The sequence below is a fragment of the Schistocerca serialis genome, chromosome 3 (genome assembly GCF_023864345.2).
Source record: "Schistocerca serialis cubense isolate TAMUIC-IGC-003099 chromosome 3, iqSchSeri2.2, whole genome shotgun sequence".
NCBI lineage: Eukaryota > Metazoa > Arthropoda > Insecta > Orthoptera > Acrididae > Schistocerca > Schistocerca serialis.
Window position 1 is genome coordinate 478,046,534 of NC_064640.1, and position 25,834 is coordinate 478,072,367.

The following is a 25,834-nucleotide window of genomic DNA, read 5'->3' on the forward strand; positions in this document are numbered from 1 at the left end:
TTAACACTCTACATCTTTATTCTTCATGCCCACATATTTGGGCCCCTCAGCCGCTAGAAGGCTCCGAATTGTAGCGTGTAACATGGGGGTGTGTAACCTCCTTAACTATGTCAGTGCATGAGAAGCAGTGTACAATAACAGCGTTTCGATTTCGAAGATTTGCTTCACACATGGAGCACCCTCCCCTTCAAGACGACAATGCCAGACCACACAAGAGCGCACCGACCTCTGCAACAATCGGATGGCTTGGGTTGACTGTCATCGATCATCCTCTAAACTTGTCCCCATCCGATTTCCATCCCACTTTTACAGTGATGGAAGCGGTGTTAAAGGTGGTGAGATTGCGCAACACTCTGTTGCGACGGTATGAACAAACTGGGCTCTCCTTGGGAGAAATGTGGCCATCTCCAGGGTGACTATGTTGAGAAACAAATATGTAGATATGAAGAATAAAGATGCAAAATGTTAATAACGTCTGTTTTATTTAAAAGGTTATAAGACCTTTCACGCAAAAATTTCGGAGGTATTACTTTTTAGCACGCCCACGTATGAAACCTTCTAACGAACGAAACAATGATGTGTCGAACTGGGGCTCACTATAGAGCTACACCTCTCAGTAACGAAACTTTGAATTGAGCTATTGAAACATGCTTCACGCCCCATCTCTCAGTTTCCATCCACCGGGAACTCCCTCCCACCATTTTAATAAATTTTGGTTGTAGATGTCTCACCAGGGTCACATTAATCGTGATTTACTAGGAAGTTCCTGCGGAAATCACTCAGGCTTCCAGTAAGAGCACTCTACGTTACCTCACGGAATTATGTGCAGTAGCGCTATACTCTATTAGTGCGTAGAACAACTGGACTATTATGGAAAGAAAGCAACAATATTTTTCCCAGTACTTGTAATGTTAAACTCGCACTTGAGAGTAGCGGTGTTCAAATACCGCTTCGAATTCGCATCCTTACACTGTTCTTGGTTTTTCTGAATGGTACATGGTTCTTTAACAGACTGGTCGTATGTAAAGTACGCTAGCCTCAAAACACAATCAATATCTTCAATGCGCGATACCACTGGTAATAATGTCTATGACAGCGCCACTAAAGCGTAGTTGTTAAACATGGTTTTCCAAAATCTTACATCAAAGAAGACGAAGTAGATATTCCAGAATTCAAATTGAAAGTAACTGCCAACACGAGTAAATTAGAAGTGAATATCCTCGGATAGTGAAGCAGCTTATAGCACTTAAAAAAGGCAAGCCTTCCAGTCCAGATGCGTACCATTATATTTACAGGGTGACAATTATTGAACTATATGAAATAAAATCGTCGTAACTTATGAGCGGTTTGCGTTAGGACGTTCAAACTGCACGGTTGGCCACGGGGCATTATGGGAATTTGTATGGCGGTTTAGTGACGAAGACCACTTTCATTTGGATGAGTTCAGTAAGCATAATTGGCGCATTTGGTGGACTGAGAATCCGCATTTCGCGATCGAGAAGTCTCTTCACCCTCAACGGTTGGCTGTATGGTGTGCAATGTCCAGTCACGGAATAATCTGTACGATATTGCTTCATGGCACGGCGACTGCCGAACGGTACGTTTGGGAAGATAATTTCATCCCCATTATCCTAAGTGACCCTGATTTCGACAAGATGTGGTTCATGCAAGATGGAGCTCACCCCATCGATGCAGGGTGTTTGATGACCTGGAGAAGCGCTTTGGGGACCGCATTCTGGCTCTGGGGTACCCAGAAGCCACCGGCATGGGCCTCGATTGGCCGCCATATTCTCCAGATCTGAACACATGTAACTCCTTTTTGTGGGCTATATTAAAGAGGTGTACAGCAATAACGCTAAAAGCATTGCAAACTGAAAACAGCCGTTCAGGAGGTCATAGATAGCATGGATGTTCAGACTCTTCAGCGGGTCACGCAAAATTTCGCTGTTTCTCTGTGCCACATCATCACCAGTGATGGTACACATATCGAACATGTCACAACCTAAATCCGAATATCTGTAGTGTAGTTTACATGTGGAATAAAGTGTGTACATGCCGTAGTTTGTAACTAATTTACGTTTTTCTCATCAATAATTTGTCATCCTGTATCGTATACTCCTGCTCCCTTGACAAAAGATCCAAAAAATGGGTCAAATGGCTCTGAGCACTATGGGACTTAACTGCTGTGGTCATCAGTCCCCTAGAACTTAGAACTACTTAAACCTAACTAACCTAAGGACATCACACACATCCATGCCCGAGGCAGGATTCGAACCTGCGACCGCAGCAGTCGCGCGGTTCCGGACTGCGCGCCTAGAACCGCGAGACCACCGCGGCCGGCAACAAAAGATCCGTACCGAACGACTGAAAAGTTGGACAAGTCACACCAATATTCAAGAAAGCAAGCAGCAGTAATATGCTGCGTTACAGACCCATACCACTAAAGTCGATTTGCAGTGAGCTTGGAAACATATAGCGTGTTCAAACATTATGATTTCTCTAGAAGTTAATGGTCTATTGACACACAGCCAGTGCGGATTCAGAAAATATCATTCTTGTGAAACGTAAGTAACTCTCTATGCGCATGACGTAATGAGTTCCATCGACAGAGAATTTCGAATTGATTCCATATTTCTAAATTTCCAGAAGGCTTTTGACACACTTTCTCACAAGAGACTAGGAATCAGTTTGTGTGCCTATGGATCCGTGATTTCCTCTCAGAAAGGTCACAGTAAGTAGTAATCGACTGAAAGGAAGATCATCGAGTAAAATAGAACTGATATCCGACGTTGCCCAAGGAAATGTTATTGCCCTCTGCTATTCCTAAACTACATAAACGATTTAGGAGACAATCTGAGCAGGTCTCTTAAGTTGCTTGCTGATTTTGCTGTCATTTACTGTCTAGTAAAGTCATCAGACGATCAAAAACAATTGCAAAATGACTTAGACGCGATATTTTAATGGTGTGAAAAGTGGCAATAGTCTCTTAATAAGGGAAATTATGAGGTCACTCACACGAGTACAAAATAGGAACAAATGAAGTTGGAATGATCACAGAGATAATGTTGTGGGGAAGACAAACCAAAAATTACGTTTCATTGACAGAACACTTAGAAGATGCAACAGGTCAACTAAAGAGACTGCGTAGACTGTGCTTGTTCGTCCTCTGCTAGAATACTGCTGTGCTGTATGGGTTACTTACCGCATGGCATCAACGGATGACATCGAAAAAGCTCCGAAAAGAGCAGCTCGTTCGTATTATCGAGAGAGGGTGGAGATAGTGGCTCGGATACGATAAGCAAGTTGGGATGGCAATCATTAAAACAAAGAAGTTTTTATTGAAATACAGAAGTTTTTCGTTGCGGTGAGATCTTTTCTCTAAATTTTAATTACCAACTTTCTCCTCCTAATGTGAAAATATTTCACTGTCGCCAACTTACGTATGGGGAAATGATAGTCATAAAATCAGAGAAATCAGCGCTCGTACAGAAAGTTTTAGGTATTCATTTTTTTCCTACGCGCTTTTAGAGAATAGAAAAATACATTGTAGACGGTTCGAAGAAACCTCTGCCAGACATTTAAGTTTTAATTGCAGAGAAGTCATGCGGATTTGGAAAGCTACAGACAGTTTTCTACTTTATCCTTGACCATCAACGATAGTGCTATTTCTTTTAAAAAATCAATTCTTCCTTTCTCATCATATTTACTTCGTCATGTTTTGATCAAACCGTTTATCTCGTAGGATAGATGTTATAAGGACAAAGCAAACTATAGTTAGAGCCATACTTCAAACTAATTTGAGTATGGGCACACGGTCCAGTTCGAACAAATTTTCAATTGAAACAGGAACTTCATTTCTGATAATTTGTTGGTGACACTACTGAGATGGATTGCTATTAAGGTCATTAAAAGTATTGGTTATGAAAAGGAAAAAGAGCAATTGAACCAGCTTGTAAAATCTTGGGTAAAATTAAGGAGGCCGCATCATCGTGTTTAAATATTGCACTGATGTCATCCGTAAGTGCATAACATATGCGATTCTAAGAAAGTTATAAGGAGATAGCAAAAAAAAAGTTAAAATGTGTGTGAAATCTTATGGGACTTAACTGCTAAGGTCATCAGTCGCTAAACTTACACACTACTTAACCTAAATTATCCTGAGGACTAACACACACATCCATGCCCGAGGGAGGACTCGAACCTCCGCCGGGACTAGCCGCACAGTCCATGACTGCAGCGCCTAAGACCGATCGGCTAATCCCGCGCGGCGGAGATAGCAACTCTGTGAGAACTTCGCAGCTTGACTTCACGGAACTAGACTTCAGGGTTAGCAAAGGAAAGCTCAGAAAATTATCGCATCTTTCGGATTCTCTAAAGTATATTTTCTTCAAGCAAGAAATACGAGAGAGCATTTGTGAAATTTATAACGTAGGGGAGATGTGATAGCAGAACTAAAATTTTGAGTGAAGGTCGTGAGGCGTGCTTAGATAGATGATTTGGTGAGAAGACTGCCTGCGGAGCCGCGCGGTTAGAGGCGCTATGTCAAGAATTGCGCGACGCCTCCCGCCGGACGTTCGAGTCCTCCTTCGGGCATGGGTGTGTGTGTTGTTCTTGCCGTAAGTTAGTTTAAGTAATGTGTAAGTCTAGGGACCAATGACCTCAGCAGTTTGGTTTGCACACACTGCATACGAAAGGCAGCGTTCCAGTTTCGACTCCTGCCCGGCACACAGTTTTAAGCTGTCAAGAAGTTTCATAGCAAAGCCATGTTTGTTAATGTTAAAATCATCCTGACTTTTGCCCTTGCAACAACTGAAAAGTCTCGTGCTTCTCCTCTTCAGGAGTTGAATGTTGCTCTCTAATACATAAAAAAAGTATTTTTTAAAACGTCCATTATTCTGAAAAATTTGTGTGTATACAATTTATTATTTTTTAAATGTTCAGTTGTGTGCCCTATGAACAATGGTCAGTATTCAGAGACATGGCAGGACTGGTCGTTGTAGTAAACATGGGCTCTAAAATGCGTACCTTAAGAGCTACGAGCACTTCATCTTAAATACTGTAAAACAAATCGCTTTTAATAGAAGCTCTTTGCTTTCCATATTTTGGGAGGGGGTAGCGTGGGCCAAATCAAGAAAAAAATATTCGTGTAAACGTGGCTCAAAAATTATACCGTAAGAGCTATGAACACTTGCTCTGCAGAAGAGATGTATTTCACAGTAGCGAAGATGAAACAGTGCTCATAACTCTTAATATACGAACTTTAGTGCCCATATTTACTGGACATATTTTCCTTCTCGCGGTCCATACCTCGCAGAATATGGGAAGCAAGGAGCTTGCAGTAGAAGAGACTTGTTTCACAATATTTAAGAGTAAGAAGTGCTTCTGGTTCTGAATGCATGCATTTTAGAGCCCATGTTTGCTACACATTATTGCTTCGAATGTCCGTTCCTGTAATACCCCTGAATATTGACGATTCCTCCTGGGACAATCTGTATTACGACTATACCCGTTATTGGCACCTACAGTCTTTACTGCATCGGTTCTGTTTTGGATGCAATGAAGACTGGTTTGTTCCGTTAGCCATGTCGCTGCGGCAAATTGGCAGCACATAATGTCGTTGGCGCTATTGGGAGTTTGACCTTCGCGGCCGTTCAGATGTGATAGTGCCACACATCATTGTTTAACTTAGTGCTTTAGCCAACACTACTTCAGTCTGTCAACATGTAACCTTTATAAAGCGAAACTACCTCCTGTGCCGTGCAAGATGCTTCATTGATGGCAGTGTTGGGTTTCTGTATCTCACGTGAAAAAGTCACTAATGTTCAAATAACTTACGGGTTTGCTGCCGGGTGACGTCGTCGAACACCGCCGATATTTCGACCGGAGCTCACCCTGCCATTCTCAAGGCACAAATGCAAGGAGGAAGGAATGTGATGCAAATTTAATACCTCGGTTCACAGAGGAGAAACAAGGAAGACACCACACACAGAACAAGTGACAACACAAACAAAGATGACCAACATCAGAAATATCGATAGTTACTATTAATCAACAGGTGAGGTAGCACTAATTCTGTCCCTCTGTTTTTTTATGAGAGACAGAGCCGGATTCAAAGAAGCATTTGAACAAAATCCACCATCTCTGTTAATAAGGTTGCTTGATACTCTGATTTCAACAGCTTCCTTAATAACACTATCCCAATAGCTGGACATGCAAGCCAGAATCTCCGTGTTGTTGTATTCCATAGAATGACCGGTGTCAAGGCAATGTTCTGCAATAGCGGATTTGCTCGGCTGTTGTAAGCGTGTGTGACGCTTATGTTCAATACACCGGTCTTCCACAGTCCTGATTGTCTGACCAATGTATGACATGCCACAACTGCAAGGAATACGATAGACCCCAGCCTTACGCAAACCAAGATCATCTTTTACGGACGCCAACAGGGCCTTAATCTTAGAAGGTGGTCGAAAAACACATTTCACATCATATTTCCGCAAAATACGGCCAATCCTGTTGGAAATGCTTCCTGTGTAAGGCAAAAAGGCCGTAGACTTAGGTGCCACTTCGTTGCTATCGTCACTCACCCGTTGCACAGAAGGCTGATGGCGCAACGCACGTTTGATCTGCCTCTCACTATAACCATTCTGACCAAAGGTGACTTCGAGATGTGCTAGCTCAGCTGCCAAACTTTCAGGGTCTGAGATAACGTGAGCCCTGTGAACCAAGGTGCGAAGTACTCCTTCACGCTGAGCTGGATGGTGACCTCTATCAGCTCGCAGATACAAGGTCTCACAAGTCACTAATGGTTCGAAACTAGAAAGAAAGAAATACGTTATTGTGTGCCTGCAGCTATTTGCATCTGCTGTTGATATATTAATGGGCCATGAAGTTCATATACGTCCATAATGTATGTTTTTTTAAATCGCCTGCTGTTTTGAAGCGACGTGCTGAAGTTTACAAAGAAATGGCCCTCTCAGCAAACATCATGTAATTTTTTTCTGCATCAAACAGTGTAAAATTGCGAGAAAGCTGGGTTAAATTAAGTAAAACGTGTTTCTCCACTCAAATATGACTAAATCCCGCACAGTAATATTGATCGAGGTTATGCGAACGCCACAAAGTAACACAGTAACCCGTCGATTCTTAAGCCGCTACCGAATAGCCAAATGCGCGACTCGACGACCGCTGTGCGTACGTGCTGGGTGCGAACGACGCGCGGACAGGTGCCGACCCTCTGCTTTTACGCCCGTAAATGTTTCGTCACTCGACGGGTCAGTCAACGCTGTCACTATTTCAAAACGAGTTATGATTATTATGATGCGACGTGAAAAGACACGTATAAAAGGCGTAGAAGTGCTGCCAAGAAGAAGTGACAAAGTTATGGAACGCAGCGAAATAGAGGTTCCAGAAAAAGGAAGACTTGACGCTGCACGTTCTGCATGAGATGGAACGGCCCTTCAGCGAAGCGGCGAAGTGAAAGAACCAGACTACTCTTTTCTTTCTATTTGACGCACAAGACGTCTCGAGCTCACAATGCGGAGGAGGAATACTCAAGCACGTTTTTTATGGGTTTTCACCATCGACAGCTCTGCTGTGAAAACAGATTTACACAACACGCACTGCCCTCAAAAAACATAGTCTTTAAAGGGTCCAGTTCAACCATACAATTCTGGATTCTGATCCCTTTCTTTTCGGTTCTTTTTATTTCTGTGTAGCGGTTTCGTTGAACTTTTGCCCCCCCCCCCCCTCCACCGTTTTATTTTTTTCCGGGGTTCCACAGTGATTTCGAAAAGAATGCTGCAGTACATGCGGAATCTACTCTTCATCTGTCACAAGAGCTGCAGAGCTACGGCGTGCTGTCCACAGTGCATCAGCTGCGCCAGAGCGCCAAGTGCGACCCGGCACGGATTGTCACACGTCATTGTATTGAGTTTTTGTGTGCAAACGACAGTGTAGAGTGGCTAAATCAGAGAGAGGTTGACGGAGCAGATGGTTTTATTGAAAATCGCGTGGGCATGTTGATCCCAGTAGCACTCTTGAGACCGTACGTGAGTCCCCGTGGACACAATGAATATTCTTTTACGAACTTAGTAGTTACTTTTTATTTCAGTGTTTTATCGTCCGATTTCCTCACTGTGAGTCTAGACTACATTCAGTCTTAAATAAAGATTATTAAGGAAATTAAGTCTTTTTAATAAATTCAACGCAGCCAAGCACAGATAACCTATTTACACTATAAATACGCTTTCTGAAAAATCTCGGGTGAGAGTGGGGGGAGGGGATGGAGCCAAATCTCACATCTCACCAAGGGAGGAGGGTGTCGAAAAAAATGCCAAAATCGCCTAAAGTAATTAATGGGCGTCCGATAATCTTCTCATGAAATTTCAGTCAACATCTTTCTCCTCAGAGTACAAAAAATATTGTTGGTGCCTTCCTTCATAGAGAGAAATGATCGTCGTAATAAGAGAAACCAGAGCTCGGACGGAAAGATTTGTTAGTTTTTTCCGCGCACCTTTCGAGAGTTGAACGATAGAGAAAAGGCTTGAAGGTGGGTCGATGAACCCTCTGCCAGGCACTTAATTGTGAATCGTGAGATAATCATGCAGATGTAGACGCAGACTATATTGCGATATTTCTCTAAAATACATTGATATGCTGTTTGGTATTGATAGAACGATTCCTCTAAAATACGAGGGTTTGAAATTTATTAGTGGGAACTATTTATTTACGGCTGGTACAAAATAGATACGTGTTTATGAGTTTTGCTGACCTTCAAAGTAGTCACCAGCATTGTGTATAACCCGTTGCCAGCGATGTGGAAGTCGCAGGATACTCTTAGCAGTGCCAGTTGTGTTGACACTCGAGCGGCGCGGTCTATTGCCCGATCAATTTGTAGCGGTTCTGAAGCGAATGCCGTGAAGTGTTTCCCTCAGTTTAGAAATCGAGTTGAACTCACGAGGGGAGTGCAGTAGGTGATATAGCACTTAGCAGCCTCATCAGTCAAACAAATCAGTAACAGCTTGCACTGTACGAGCTTGAGCATTGTCTTGCAAAATGATGGTCAGATCCTGCAGAAAGTGTCATCACTTCTGTCTCTAAGCTGCTCTTAGGTTGTGTTCCAAAACGAACAGCATAGAGACATTGTACCTTCCTCATCACATTTAAAAATTTTCCCAAAAATATTGCCATTCGAACATATTAGTGTTCTTTTTAACATGAAACTCACCTTCCACTCCCACAAACTCCCCTAACAGTAACTCGCTCACATTCAATAGTCCATCGTTGTAAGTCGCTCATACCCATTCACTCCCACGTGCCCATTCTCATACACACTCAGCGCAATTCAATGTCATTATCTCTTTGTGTCTCTCTTAACTGTGACTGTCCCCTGTCTTACAGTCACAGTGTCCTTCGCACTGTCCTACTAATACTGTCTCCCTATTGCACTCTCTTATTTCTACCATTTCATTTATTCTTTCCCCCTGCTGCTGTCTTCTCTCTCTCTCTCTCTCTCTCTCTCTCTCTCTCTCTCTCTCTCTCTCTCCCCCCCCCCCCATTGCAATTGTCATATACCCTGTCTCTCATTACCATTGGCTCTCACCTACTTCCACCTTCTCCTTCCCTTTATTCTTGTCCCACTGACACTGTCTCCTTCACTCTTTTCCTAGCACTGTTCTGTCACTGTCAGCTACGTTCCACTGCCACGCTGACCCTCTGTTTCTGTAACACACCCATTGTCTCGTTAGCTCTTTCTGTTTCACAACCACTATCCACTATCTTCCAGTATTTATTACTTTTCCACCTCTTTGCCACTGCCACTGTGTCCTATCTCAGCATAAAAAAGCTCGACTATGTTGGCAGGCCAAAATTTTTGGGAAAATATGAAACGTGTTGAGGAAGGTGGAATGAGGCAGCTGGTACCCTACTTTTCAGTCAGAGTCTTTTAATCAACAGGAGCAAATTCATTTTTTTGTTCTCCGATGAGAACATTTTTCCGCTGGTACCGTTATTTTTCCTGTTACAGCAGTGCTTGTCATTCGTACTAGAAGAACTTTATGGATCAGTAATATTTTGATAGTTTATTTACATGAACCCCAGAACTATACAGTGTGAGACGTAAAACCCATTTTATTTCGTGAACGGTTACACATATCGAAACGAGGCTTTCGCTAAATATTAGAGCGTCGAGAGCACGTATGTTTTTGTTTAGTTAATGTTTTTAGCGCTGGTATCGACTGAGTTACTGAAGCAAGTACGTTTTTTAAATGGAACTGTATACTTCTTGTAGTGCATTCAATAGCTCTTCATAAGACAAAGTGATCTAGCGTTTGTTAATGTTGACGTCGAAACGTGTCGTATTAAAGTCCAAGTAGTGTCCTAGAATGTGAGAGCACGGTGGACGGAAATGGCAATTACGTTGCCAACACTGCCAAGCAGGTGTCTGCGTAGCTGTATACCGTTAGGCAGGCCTGCGCTACGAGAGTAAAGCTTTATTTATTAGTAAATATATTATCTGAAAAATATTTAAGATATATAGTTCAGAAACCCACTCATGATGAAAATACATTAGACCTAATGACAGGAACTGCACCTGTCCTCTTTGAGGATATCCACATCGAAAATGTTATAAATGACCAAGAGGCAGTTATAGCAACATTATCAAAGTACAAAGAGCACTAAAACAAGTAAAAGGACTTACATGCTCAGTAAACTGGACAAAGAAATTTAGTGTCATATCTGAATGAGGAACCTGAAACTTTTAGCTCAGGACAAGAGCACGTAAGCCGCGCGGGATTAGCCGAGCGGTCTGAGGCGCTGCAGTCACAGGCTGTGTGGCTGGACCCGGCGGAGGTTCGAGTCCTCCCTCGGGCATGGGTGTGTGTGTTTGCACTTAGGATAATTTAGGTTAAGTAGTGTGTAAGCTTAGGGACTGATGACCTTAGCAGTTAAGTCCCATAAGATTTCACACACATTTTTTTGAACAGGAGCACGTAAAGAAACTATGGTTCAATTTTGAAAGAATAGTTGACTATGCACTGGATATATACGTACCCAGTGCAACAGTCATTATGGGGGGAATCCTCCATGTTAGATACTCACTGTAAAGAAACTGAGGCTACTGCATAATTGGTGTAGAACTAAGCATGGGAATGTAGATAGAGTGTTGCTGAATGAAACGTGTTTGATTGTCAACAGAGCAATACGTGAAGCCTTCAGTGATTACCAGTGGTAACAAAGTTAGTGTCCAGACACTCGTGGACGGGACAGCAAATGAAAGTGTGGATAGAAAATCAAAAGCAGAAATGCTTAACTCTGTTGTTAAATGTCCTTTTAATAAGGAAAATCCAGTAGTATTGCTCCAGTTTAATTATCGTACAGTACCACAGAAAACATAATTGAAATAGATGTTAACGTCAGTGGCGCTGAGAAACAGCTGAAATAGTTAAAATTGAACCAGGCCACAGGACACGATCGAATCCCTATCAGATTCTAGGCCCAATTTGCAGCTGAGTTAGCCCCTGTGTTAAATATAATCTATCGTAGATCCCTCGAACAAAAAACGGTTCTCAGAGGTTGGAAGAATTCACAGATCACACACGTATACAAAATGGGTACCAGAACTGATCCACAGAACTACTGTCCAATATACATTATATCCACTTGTTATAAAATCTTAGAATGTATTCTGAGCCCACACATAACGTGCTATCTCAAACAGATTGGCCTCCTCCATGCCAACCAGCATTGACTTCGAAAACACCGATGATATGAAACCCATCCCGCACTTTTATCACATGACAAACTGAAAGCCATGGATCAAGGCAGTCAGGCAAATGTAGTATTTCTCGATTTCCGAAAAGCATTTGATTCACTACCAAACCACTGCTTATTTCAAAAGCATGCTCCTATGGGGGTATCGAGCTAAACTTGTCTGTATTGAGGATTTCTTGGTAGGAAGGACTCAGCAAGTATCTCTGACAGAGAACCATCGACAGATATAGCGGAAACTTCAGGTGTATCCCACAGAATTGTGATGACTCCCTTACTATTCGTCATGTACGTTCTAAGACAAAAAAAGATGCACCACTGAGGAGTTATCCGAATGAGAAGGAAATCGGTAGATGTGATGTACACGTACAGACACCCGAATGAGTACAATTTCAGAAAAAAAGTGGATAATTTATTGCAGAGAAAGAGGTTCAGAAACTGAGGAAGTCAAAGATGCATTGGTCCACTTCTGACACTTATGCAAGCAGTTATTCGGCTTAACATTGATTGACAGAGTTGTTGGATGCTCTCCTGAGGGATATCGTGCCAATTTCTGTCCAACTGGCGCGTTAGATCGTCGAAATCCCCGAGATGATTGAAGGACCCTGCCCATAATGATCCTATCGTTCTTACTTGGGAAGATATCCGGTGATCTTGCTGCCAACGGTAGGGTTTGACAAGCACGAAGACAAGGAGTAGAAACTCCCACCATGTGCGGTCGGGCACTATCTTGCTAAAATCTAAGCCCAGGATGGCTTGCCATGAAGAGCACTGAATATTGTCAAAGCAAAGAGCTGCTGCTATAAAAAGAAATGGCACCCCAGACCGTCACTCCTGGCTGTCAGGCCGTATGGCGGGCGACAATTGGGTTGGTATCTCACCGCTGTCTCCAGACATGCCTTCGGCCTGGAATCTCATTGACTGTAATATAATTATCGTTCGTGATTAGTCCCGCTTCGAACTGAGCCGCCTATGATCAGCGAGGAGGTGTCTGGAGACGCTCCTGATGACAGTGGGATACCAAACTGACTGACGCTCGCTTTACGTCCGGACAGCCACGAGTGATAGTCTTGGGTGCCATTTCTTTTCGTAGCAGGACCTCTTTGGTTGTCATACACAGCACCCTTGCAGCATAGCGATACATCAATGATATTCTGCGCCCTGTTTTCTTGCCCAGCATGGCAAATCATCCTGGGCTTACATTTCATCAAGATAATGCCCGTCCGCACTCGGTGAGAGTCTTCGTGCTTGTCAAATCATATCTTGACCAGCAAGGTCGCCGGATCTCTCCCAAACTGAGAACGTTTGGAGCATTATACGCAGGACTCTCCAACCAGCTCGGGATTTTGACGATCTAACATGCCAATTGGACAGAATGTGGCGCGTTATCTCTCAGGAGTACATCCAACAACTCAATCAATCACTGCGAAGCCGAATAACTGCTTCCATAAGAGCCAGACGTGGACCAACATGTTATTGACTTGCTCAATCTGTGAAGCTCTTTCTCTTGAATAAATCATCCATGTTTTCTGAAATTGTAGCCATTTTAATGTATGTTCACGTAATCACATCTACCGATTTCCGTGTAATTTGGATACTCCGTTCGTGATGCGTCTTTATTTGTATTAGAGTATACATTAATGACCTCGTGGACAATATTAATGGTAATCTCAGACTTTTCGCAGATGATACAGTTATCTGTTATGAAGTATAGTCTGAAATAAACTGCAGAAATATTCAGTCAGATCGTGACAGGATTTTGAGGTTGTGGGTGGTGAAAAGATTGGTAGCTTTAAATGTTCAGAAATATAAAATTGTGCTCTTCTCAAAACGAAAAAAAATAGTAACCTATGACTACAATATCATTGAGTAACAACTGGAATCTGTAAACTCATACAAATACATGGGTGTAACATTTTGTAGGGATATTAAACGGAATGATCACATAGCCCCCCCCCCCCCCCCCCACATGTCCTACCATACGAATCGTGAGGATAGTCTCAGAATAATAACAGCACACGCAAAGGCATTTAAACAATCATTCTGCTTGCGCTCCATACATGGATAAAGTGGGAAAAAGCCCTGATAACTCGTACAATGGCACGTCCTTTTCCCCATACACTTTACAGTGATTTGCAGATTGAGGATGTAGATGTAAATTTTTAAAAATGATGCTTTTTTTTTGGTAAAAAGCGTTTATGTTAATGATCAGGGACAAATCAAATGGTAAACGTTACATTCACTATAATCGTCTAGGAATGGATGAAATGAGTTCGCATTAAGAGTTTCGGATTGGCAGACAATACAAAACCGGTAATGTTGGGAACAGTTTACACTGCACAATTTTATCCTGAAAAGGTATTATGAGGGTTGGGCTAGCTTGATGATATTCTCGCAGAAGAAGCTGAGAAGCGCAGTCACCGTGGTGTAGTGGTTATGATACTAGACTATTGCATGGAGGTTCGTGAGTTTAGAACTAATCTTAACTGTAAAATTTTAATTTCTATATGCGGTTCCAGTACATTCTAGAAGTATCCACGAATGTCCCGACGACGCCTCGTTCGACCACAGGCCGTCCGCCGCGAGCATTCGTTCTCAGGAGAGCTATGCTCGAGCGCGGTGGGTACGAACGAGGATGAGCGAACATACTGCCCAATTTACAAACTACTATTCCTGACGTAATCCAGACAGCCAGCTTCAGAATGATACTTAACATCCTACCGTGTAACAGCCTGAAACATATGTTACAAGTACCATTGAAACAACATTTACCAGCTAAATTCATTTTACCTAAAATGGAGTCTATGAACTAAAAAAATTAAAATAAACTTACCACAATAAAATGGGGTTCGATGACAAAACGTGTACTCATTCGTTTACTGTACAATGTATGACTACTGCCTTATTTCGTGTTGTATTAAAGATTTACTCTGTTCACAGACTTAATGCGAAGAGAATGATTGCCTCTGTATAAACTGTTAATGGGCAAATTTTATCATCGAGATCGCAAGACAGCTGTCCGTTAATCGTTAGTAGTTTCTGGCTTTCGTCGTCGTTCTTAGTGTCCACTAGCAACTATTCCACATCAGCATGCGGCTCAAAGGAACTATCAATGCGGTGCAAGAAGCGAGCATTTATCACACTGTCGCCACAAAAAGTATGGGAAACTGAATATTTTTAATTTGAAACTCCCCAGATGATGCTATTGTCTTCTCTCATTCTTACCTGTAAGAATTCGCATTACTGGTTACCTTTTGTGCAGTACAAGTTGTTTAAAAAAAAAACTTTGTTACTGTTTTGTCCTAGAAATGTCGTACTTGCTCTAATTATTCCGACAGATAAATTTTGTGAGGAGGTTGGTCTAATATTCACTTGAACATGAACCTTAATTCCTGTATGGAATACTGTTCCTGTCATCCTAAACAAAGCTGCTCCGGTTTAATCATTAGCTTTGCACAAAATAACCACTACATAGTTTCCAGTCCACTAATTACGACAACACTCGCCGCTTTGTTACTTCCGTTCGTTGCAATTAAAAATATTGCTTTAATTCTCCTGATCTAACATTTACTCTAACCGAATATGTTGTTGAGGGAGTCAGTTGTTTTCCGCTATCAGAATCTGGTGATCATATTTAGCACCCGAGCTAGAATACATTCCAGCAAGAGCGTTAAAAGAAAGCGGCTTTTGTGCGCTGCTACGACGATGTCCAGACGCCTGTGTTGTCAGGTCGCTTCGCCACCTTGCAGTATCCCTCGCTGCCACCTTCCAAGCGACAGATAACCCCACTCAGCATTCCACAGACCTCAGGCGCATTATCTCAAGTTTACGCGAGCGCAGTTTATTCTCAGTCAGATGTATTGTAGATAACATTACGACAGGAATGAGTTCGTTTATAAATAACTTTTCTGCTAACTGTAACGATTTTTTTACTAATATTTTACACAAAGAGCATCAGGAAATGATTCCCATTTTCAGGTGCATTTTTCTCTGTGTACTGCTCCATTTTTATGTAATGTTTTTGAGGTGTGATGTCTGCTTTGTTCTGTTGACTTTACTGCAATATTTAAAAACTCAACATTTTTAGTTGGTTAACGAACTTTATATGTAGTTAGTGACAAAGTTTGGAAGAACTTGTACTTACAGTTTTCTTACGGTCCATTTGTGCAGAATCTAACACATGTTAAACATCATACACAGCATACATCGAGAATAATTTAAATAAAAAAGTTACAAATATGTTTTTAGATACAGTCGACAGAGATAATGCTCAGGGTCTTCCACAGAGTATGTACAGATGGTATTTATCTCAATAATCTGGACCATAATTTGTTTATATCACTTTTACAATGGTGCTTATCTCTATATGTTACTATTTTTATTTAAGAATACTGACGGACCATCGGAGCAAATTCACTTTCAAACTTTTTGTTTAATATTTTATCTTCATATATTCTGTAATGTGAATATACCTCCAGTTCTTCTAACAAATCCATTTTACGCCCTTTCTTTATTCGGAGTACTTTGACATTTTGCTCTACTTTTCCAAATGGGTGTCCTTTATTATGCATATGTGTGGCTATTGTTGATGATGTGTGTCTGTTGTGTGTGTTGGCCTTAACGTGCTCTGTGTACCTGGTGTTGAAATTTCGGATAGTTTGTCCTTGGTAGAATATGGAGCATTCCTGGCATGTTATTTTGCATATTCCAGAGTCTGAGTATGGTCATAATTACACTTAATATTATGTATTGTAGTTTATTAAAGGTAGAAAACCCAGTTTTTACTTTGTGGTTTTCGAAAATATTTGCAACCTTCTGTGATATATTGCCAGTCTATTGGATATTAGATATAGATTTGTTGTTGCCTTTTTCTTCTGTGGTGCAGTTTGTGTCTGAGTCTTTCTTCACTTTGTCTAGGACTGTGTCAATCAACGAAGCAGTACAATTATTGACAACTGCAGTCTGTTTCACTATGTTTATTTTTGTGCATGTTTATTTGGTTCATATAAAGATCTATAACCAACAAAAAATTGCGCGTTTTTTATATATTGCAGTAAAGTCAACAGAAGAAAGCAGAGCCTCACACCTCAAAAATATTACGTAAAAATTGCATTGCACACAGAGAAAAATGCACTTGAAAATGGAAATCATTTCCCGAAACGCGTTGTGTAAAATATAAATAAAAGAAAATCGTGAATCGTAGCAAAATGTTATTTATAAGCAAACCTATTGTTTTTATAGCTGCAGTCTTTTACGAACCATTTGTAATGGGTCAGATCAGATTACGATAGGAGAGTTAGCATAATTAAGCGATCATTGACGACGTAATGTTAAACTCAAAACTTCCTCTCCTCCTTAATTACTTAACAGCTCACGAGGGCAAGGTGAGAACTTAATGGGCTGGCAGTTAGTTACTTAATTCATACGTACACTTAGTTTACGAAGTTGTTCCCTTTTAAAGCCAATCAGATTTGTCGAATGTTTTCCAATCTTTGTAAAATACACTCCTACATGTTGTAAATGCAGAATACATACGCCTCGTGCCATACGGAATTTCGAAGTCAAATATCGATTACAGTTCTGTAATTTCAGACTATTAGTGTTTTAGAAAATTTTTAAGGCTTTCGTGGCCACTTGTTAATAAACTACGGGTCGACGTTTGATTGATGATTTTTATGACGTTTCGTCATCACAAGTGGTTTTTCCATGGTCGTTTCCGGTGCTGTTTTCCTCTTGCTACTTGAAACGGTCGTTCGCTGCAGTACGGGAATCCAGGATCCGTTCACGTTGAGGCTTTCACCTTTCTTGTTAAAGCTATTCTCATGTTCGTGTATTTCTACAGCTTCTCTGAACAAGAGAGTGTGATAACTCTTCTCTACAGCCAGAACTTCCGTGTCGGAAAATTTTAATATGTGGTCGGCCTCACACAGCGTGTACTTTGCCACGGCCGATTTCTTCACCTGCCCCAACCTGCAATGCTTCTTATGTTCTGTGATTCTGGTGTCGATTGATCGTCCACTCATTCCAATATAGACTTTTCCGCGTTTGTATGGTATGCGATATTTTCCGACACTGCAAGTTGGTCCCTTTTCTCCTTTGTCGACCTGAGACAGTCTCGATCGTATTTGTCAGTTTATAAAATAGTCTTTGCGCCGTGTTTGCGCGATATACGGCCGATTCTGTCCGTCACTCTGTAAATGTATAGCAGAAGGGCCATACCCAACATTTTTTTCCGATCTGTCGCTTCGTCTTATGTTTGACACTTTTAACATAACTGATGGAGTTCCCATTGCTCCTCAAACACTTTCCAGGTGTTGCATTTCACGTCTGAGGTGCTGCGGCTCAAGTATTCGTCTTGCTCGCGTTACGAGCATATTAAACGTGCATCTTTACTGACTCGGGTGATGACGTGACAGTTTCTGCAAGTATCAGTCAGTGTTTGTCGGTTCCTGTGCTGGCGAAACATCAGAAAACATATCAATCAAAGCGCCCGAGACATAAGCCAACAGGTAGTTAGTCCGTTAGTGGTTCGCCATTCAGCTGATCTTTTGTACGAAGTTCAATTTCAAAAGTATCGTTCGTGGTGTTTGAGTTACATATTCACATACATATGTGAGTATTTATGTACACTGCAAGCTGCTAAAAACTGTTAATCTGCCATATTTATATGAACTGGGTACCATTATACGTGAAAAAGTGTTTTGACAACTTACGTGCAGTTCATTGCCATGTTGGTGCAGGCTTATGTATTGTGTGGCTCTTATGTACAAGGGGCAGGAAATGAAAACGTGAAAGATGGGAAATAATAAGTAAACTCTTCATTATTCCCTAATGAAAAGTTTTTCTCAGACACTTCGTTGCTCAGACTGCAATGTAGGAAGGCACACTGTTTTGAACCAGGACATGGCTAACGTGATATACAGCCGGAAAGTGGACATGCACTGGTGTCTAAAATTAAAGCAACAAACCGCTAGTTTCTCGTCCTGTGTCTAATTCACGATATAATCATACAAACTGCCGACAGATGTCCGTACGATCGTGTTCCACACGGAAGATGGCATTTCGGTCAACGGAAAACCACGCCAACGATGACGTCGTGGCACCTATCAAACGGAGTAGTGTTTGCTGGGTAGTCCCACATCCACAGTCGTGTACACACACACAGACAGTGCATTAAGGCACCGAGAAGACACCTACCAGACTCTATGCGGTGGAGGGCCATGGGAGTAATAGAAGCAGGACAGTCACAAACTCACGTGGCTCGATGGCTTAACGTGAATCGTTCTGTTGTTTCCCGGATGTGGTGACAGTTGATAAGAGACCGAAACTGTAACACGAAGATCAGGGCAGGACCGACTACGTGTGACATCAGAAAGCGAGGACCATTTTTTGGCTGTAAGGGCATACCTGTACCGCCTTAATTCTGCGCAACAACAGTCAACTGTCCTCACAGCATCCGCTGGACGCGTTGTATCGAGGCAAACGGTATAGAAGACATAGTGGCTTTTATTGTCGGAGACCTGCTGTATGTGTGTCTATGGCACGTTTTCACAAAAGGGATCGTCTAGAGTGGATTGGTCAATATTTCATCTGGACAGTCGAACAGTGATCCATTGTTATTTTCACAGATGAGTCCAGATTTGATCTGTCGAGTGGTTCTGGACGGATTCGCATCTGGAAGAAATGTGCAACACTATTTCGAGATCTGAACATTGCAGAAAGACACCTATGTCGAGGAGGGTCGCTAATGGCGTGGGCGGGGATTATATTGATCACTCTAACATTCCTTCATGAAATTGTACGCATGAATCTAAAATGTTTAAATGCTGACACGTATCGTGACGAGGTCTTGGGATCTCACGTACGGTTGTTGCGAGGTGCTGTCCACCCAGACGTCGTACTAATGGACGATAGTGCTAGACCTCATAGAGCACGAGTGGGTGATGTTTTCTTGGAAACAGAAGACACTGTACGCATGGCGTGGCCTCCTCGCTCTCCCGACTTGAATCTCATAGAGCATGTCTGGGATGCAGTAGAGAGACGGGTTGTATGACGTCAGCATCCACAATCACTCTCCAAAACTGGCGAGCAGCTCCGCAGGAAGAAAAAAATGGCTCTCAGCACTATGGGACTTAACATCTGAGGTCATCAGTCCCCTAGAACTTAGAACGACTTAAACCTAACTAACCTAAGGACATCACACACATCCATGCCCGAGGCAGGATTCGAACCTGCGACCGTAGCGGTCGCGCGATTCCAGACTGAAGCGCCTAGAACCGCTCGGCCACACCGGCCGGCCCGCAGGAAGAATGGGCGTTAATATTCACAGCATGCTCCGTCGTTGTCAGGCCTGTATTGTTGCCAGAGGTGGTCACACTCCATAGTGAGCTCATTAACCTGTTGTCGGAATGTGTGTGCAAATATGTTAAGTAGGAAAAACATTTACGTTTACTGTTATGCAAGTTACTGCTGTTTACGTTCTGTATTCTTTACATTGTTTCTTCTTTGCTATCACCTACTTACACTGTTTTGTGGCAAAATAAACGCAACCTCGCAAAATTTCCGTTTGTTGCTTTAATTTTGGGCACCAGTGTAGTTTTCGCAAGGATCAAATCAACAGCTTGCCTGCCACGGCCACGCTCCATACAGCTACACAGTGGCTTGCGGTGTGTGTACGGAGATGCAGAGTGAGTTTGAATTTTCCAAGGAAAGACTAGTTTGTTGGTGCCTCCTGAAGGCGCTTGGTGTAGCGAGGTGAGGCTGGCAGTCTGGCTACTCTGGGGAGGAAACGAGGCATGGCGTACGGTCGACCATCCGGGGATTTGTCACCCATCAAAGCGGAACGCGTCGTTCGGCATCCTTCGCCCGCCATCCGCTCGTTCCAAACTCTCACACGTGTTCCGTCTCGCGCCGGCCGGGTTGGCCGAGCAGTTCTAGGCGCTACAGTCTGGAACTGCGCGACCGCTACGGCCGCAGGTTCGAATCCTGCCTCGGGGATGGATGTGTGTGATGTCCTTAGGTTAGTTAGGTTTAAGTCGTTCTAAGTTCTAGGGGACTGATGACCTCAGATGTTAAGTCCCATAGTGCTCAGAGCCATTTGAACAATTTTTGTTCCGTCTCGAACGGACAGTCAGTTTGAGCCGCCTTAAGCAATGTGCATTCGCAACGGTTTCCATTCTACACTGGTGTACGAAATTACAGCAACAAACGGAAATTTTTCGAGGTTGCAGAATAAACAGGTGACAGTAAACTAGAAACAGTGTAAAGAATTCAGAACGTAAACAACTGTAACATGCGTAACGGTAGACAAAAATGTTCGTTTTTTCCAACATAACGAATTTACTCACACATTCCGATAACTGGTTAATGTGCTCAGTATGGTGTGTGACCACCTCTCGTAGCAAAGAAGGCCCGATAACGACGGGGAATGCTGTGAATGAAGTCACCAGTCTCATGTTAAGGCAATAACGCCCATTCTTCCTGCAGAGCTGCTAGCAATCTTGGAGAGTGGTTAGTGGATGCTGACATGATGTAAGCTGTTTCCCTAGTACATGGCAGACATGCTCTATGGAATTTAAATCCGGAGAGCAAGGAAGCAACGCCATGCGTGCAGTATATTCCGTTTCCAAGAAAACATCAACCACCCATGCTCTATGCGGTCGAGGATTATCGTCCATCAATACAAAGTCTGGGCCAGCAGCACCTCGCCACAGCCGCAAATGAGGTACCAAGATCTCATCACGATACCTGACAGCAGTTAAACCTAGCCGATTCACCCGTACAGTTTCGTGAGTAGGTGTTGGAGTGGTGAACATAATCTTTGCCCATACCATTAGTGATCCTCCTCGATCTCGGTCTCTTTCCCCAATGTTTGGGTCCCGAAATCGTGTTCCACGTTCCCTTCAGATGCGAATCCATCTAGAATCATTGTCCAGAATATATCGGGACTCAGCTGTGAAAACAATATTGGCCCCCGTCGAGGTGGCATGTTGACGACTCCACTCTAGACGTTCCCTTCTGTGAAGACACGTTAGAGACACACATACAGCAGGTCTCCGACAATAAAGGCCACTCTGTCGAAGCCTTCTGCACACTGTTTGCCTCGATACAACACGTCCTGTGGATGCTGCGAGCTCACATGCCGTGCGGTGATAAGGCGGTACAGTCGTGCCCTTACTGGCGAAAAACGGTCCTCTCTTCTGAAGTCACACGTGGTCGCCCCTGCCCTGGTCTTCGAGATACACTTTCGATCGACTGTCCTGCTTCCATCCACCGCAGAAAGTCTGGTTGGCGTCTTCTCTGTGCCATACTTCATCGTCTGTGGCTGTGTACACAACGATTGTGGATGTCGGGCTAGCCAGGAAACACTACCTCGTTTGATAGGAGCCCTGACATCATCATTGGCATTGTTTTCCGTTGACCGGAATGCCATCTTCGTTGGAGAACACGATCGTACGGACGTCTGGTTGACAGTTTGTATGAGTATACTGTAAATTAGACACAGGACGGGGAAGCAGTGTTTTGTTGCTTTAATTTTTGACACCAGTGTATGTCCACTTCCGGCTTTTCAATAGTCCACAGCATTATCATGCCCCGAAAGTGAACTCAACAGGCCCGCAGCTCGTGGTCGTGCGGTAGCGTTCTCGCTTCCCACGCCCGGGTTCCCGGGTTCGATTCCCGGCGGGTCAGGGATTTTCTCTGCCTCGTGATGACTGGGTGTTGTGTGATGTCCTTAGGTTAGTTAGGTTTAAGTAGGTCTAAGTTCTAGGGGACTGATGACCATAGATGTTAAGTCCCATAGTGCTCAGAGCCATTTGAACCATTTTTTGAACTCAACAACTGCCGTATGGCGACACTGCAGTCCCCGACTGCGGTAAAACTGCCTTGAGTGTTTTACAATGTCCTGTGTGCTATTTACTGTGTGTCGGTTGCCTGAACGACGAGGTTATGGTCGAGCAACACATTGCGCGACGAGGTGCACTGTTTATTTTTTGTTGAGGTGGTGTTCAAAAATTCATGCATAAATCGATACAGAACAGTTAAAATGTTAAGTGCAGTAATGGTTTGTGGCATGATATAAAACAACATAAGTTTACTAAGGAAGCCTGCGAAGCTCTTAACGAAACTTTCGAACTTCTGGACACAGAGGACAAAAATATACGCCGTGAGTATTATACGTCTTAACATTACGTATTATTGAGTTTGTTATAAGAGTTGAGTGAAAGGTTCAGTTTAACAGAAAGTAATCAGTATTTCCTAGATTTGTCTTAGTTTCAGCAAACTTTGAAATCTTAGCACAGGCTTCACACATACTTAAAATCGAGGGTGCACTACGGACAGAACTAAGTTGATTTGAAACTACTCCAAAAGGAATCTTGCAATCTATGAATGGCACATTTTTTTTTTTTTTTAGAAATACTAACTCTCTGATAAAACGTTCCAGTGAACATGTCGTTGGTGCCCATGTGGAAATACTGCTTGCCAGATCAACAAGCACAAGATATTACGATCACACATCATCTATAACTGACTCCAGAATGGCAACGTTTTGTCAGAGATTTGTCAGGAATAGTGACAGAGTGCTTTTCCAATAAATTATCTCCAGTTTCAACCGCGAGAAGGCATTATTAATTCCCTTAACATACCCTAAACACTCTTCCGCTTCTGCGTCTGTTTGTTCGGCTTACGATAGCTTTGAAACCTCAATATTTCTTTACAAATGGCCGTTTTCTTAGTATTTTAGTAACTTTGTCGATATTACATTCTTCGAATGTCAGTCACTTTATTAGGACGCATACAATTTCTGACATTGCAAATCATCTATTGTAAACATTCTTCGTAGCAAGTCGAAACTGTTAAATAAAGTTGGATAGAAATTTAAAAAATAGGAGGAGATGTGCTTCTTCGTCTTCAGTTCTGCAAATAGAAGATACAAAAAGCATTTGATTTGAGTTTTTTATTAATAAGATGAACACAAAAGATTTCCTTCTTAGGTATAATAGTTGCCGTCCATGACGAATATGCAGAGCAAATAAACGTGTACAATCGAACTTTATTGAAAGCCCAGCTATGATTGTATACCCCTAGTTGCAGACACAGTCCGCAGCTCGTGGTCGTTCGGTAGCGTTCTCGCTTCCCACGCCCTGGTTCCCGGGTTCGATTCCCGGCGGGGTCAGGGATTTTCTCTGCCTCGTGATGACTGGGTGTTGTGTGATGTCCTTAGGTTAGTTAGGTTTAAGTACGAGGGCAGTTCAATAAGTAATGCAACACATTTTTTTTCTGAAACAGGGGTTGTTTTATTCAGCATTGAAATACACCAGGTTATTCCCCAATCTTTTAGCTACACAACACTATTTTTCAACGTAATCTCCATTCAATGCTACGGCCTTACGCCACCTTGAAATGAGGGCCTGTATGCCTGCACGGTACCATTCCACTGGTCGATGTCGGAGCCAACGTCGTACTGCATCAATAACTTCTTCATCATCCGCGTAGTGCCTCCCACGGATTGCGTCCTTCATTGGGCCAAACATAAGGAAATCCGACGGTGCGAGATCGGGGCTGTAGGGTGCATGAGGAAGAACAGTCCACTGAAGTTTTGTGAGCTCCTCTCGGGTGCGAAGACTTGTGTGAGGTCTTGCGTTGTCATGAAGAAGGAGAAGTTCGTTCAGATTTTTGTACCTACGAACACGCTGAAGTCGTTTCTTCAATTTCTGAAGAGTAGCACAATATACTTCAGAGTTGATCGTTTGACCATGGGGAAGGACATCGAACAGAATAACCCCTTCAGCGTCCCAGAAGACTGTAACCATGACTTTACCGGCTGAGGGTATGGCTTTAAACTTTTTCTTGGTAGGGGAGTGGGTGTGGCGCCACTCCATTGATTGCCGTTTTGTTTCAGGTTCGAAGTGAGGAACCCATGTTTCATCGCCTGTAACAATCTTTGACAATAAATTGTCACCCTCAGCCACATGACGAGCAAGCAATTCCGCACAGATGGTTCTCCTTTGCTCTTTATGGTGTTCGGTTGGACAACGAGGGACCCAGCGGGAACAAACCTTTGAATATCCCAACTGGTGAACAATTGTGACAGCACTACCAACAGAGATGTCAAGTTGAGCACTGAGTTGTTTGATGGTGATCCGTCGATCATCTCGAACGAGTGTGTTCGCACGCTCCGCCATTGCAGGAGTCACAGCTGTGCACGGCCGGCCCGCACGCGGGAGATCAGACAGTCTTGCTTGACCTTGCGGCGATGATGACACACGCTTTGCCCAACGACTCACCGTGCTTTTGTCCACTGCCAGATCGCCGTAGACATTCTGCAAGCGCCTATGAATATCTGAGATGCCCTGGTTTTCCGCCAAAAGAAACTCGATCACTGCCCGTTGTTTGCAACGCACATCCGTTACAGACGCCATTTTAACAGCTCCGTACAGCGCTGCCACCAGTCGGAAGTCAATGAAACTATACGAGACGAAGCGGGAATGTTTGAAAATATTCCACAAGAAATTTCCGGTTTTTTCAACCAAAATTGGCCGAGAAAAAAAATTGTCTTGCATTACTTTTTGAACTGCCCTCGTAGTTCTAAGTTCTAGGGGACTGATGACCACAGATGTTAAGTCCCATAGTGCTCAGAGCCATTTGAACCATTTTTTTGCAGGCAAAGAACAAATTGTAAACTATCTACTTCCTCTGGATTAAAATCAAATAGGAGATTGGTAGACGTTTGCTTAGAGCACGTTCTAGTTACTGTGCAGCAGCAGGAAAATAAATGCAAAACAGATCTTCTAATGTGGCGCTGAAGTAGTACACACTGGGTGTACAGCGGTGCTCGGTATTAATGCAGTCAAAAATGGTTCAAATGGCTCTGCGCACTATGGGACTTAACAGCTGAGGTCATCAGTCCCCTAGAACTTAGAACTACGTAAACCTAACTAACCTAAGGATATCACACACATCCATGCCCGAGGCAGGATTCGAACCTGCGACCGTAGCAGTCGCGCGGTTCCAGACTGTAGCGCCTAGAACCGCTCGGCCACCCCGGCCGGCTTAATGCAGTCAT

General features: G+C 43.0%; 1 protein-coding gene across 1 annotated transcript in view; it reads left to right on the forward strand.

Moving 5' to 3' along the window:
* The window catches only part of LOC126471641 (protein PFC0760c-like), a 308,363-nt gene that overhangs the window by 1,089 nt on the left and 281,440 nt on the right, over positions 1 to 25,834 (forward strand). The window lies entirely within an intron of this gene.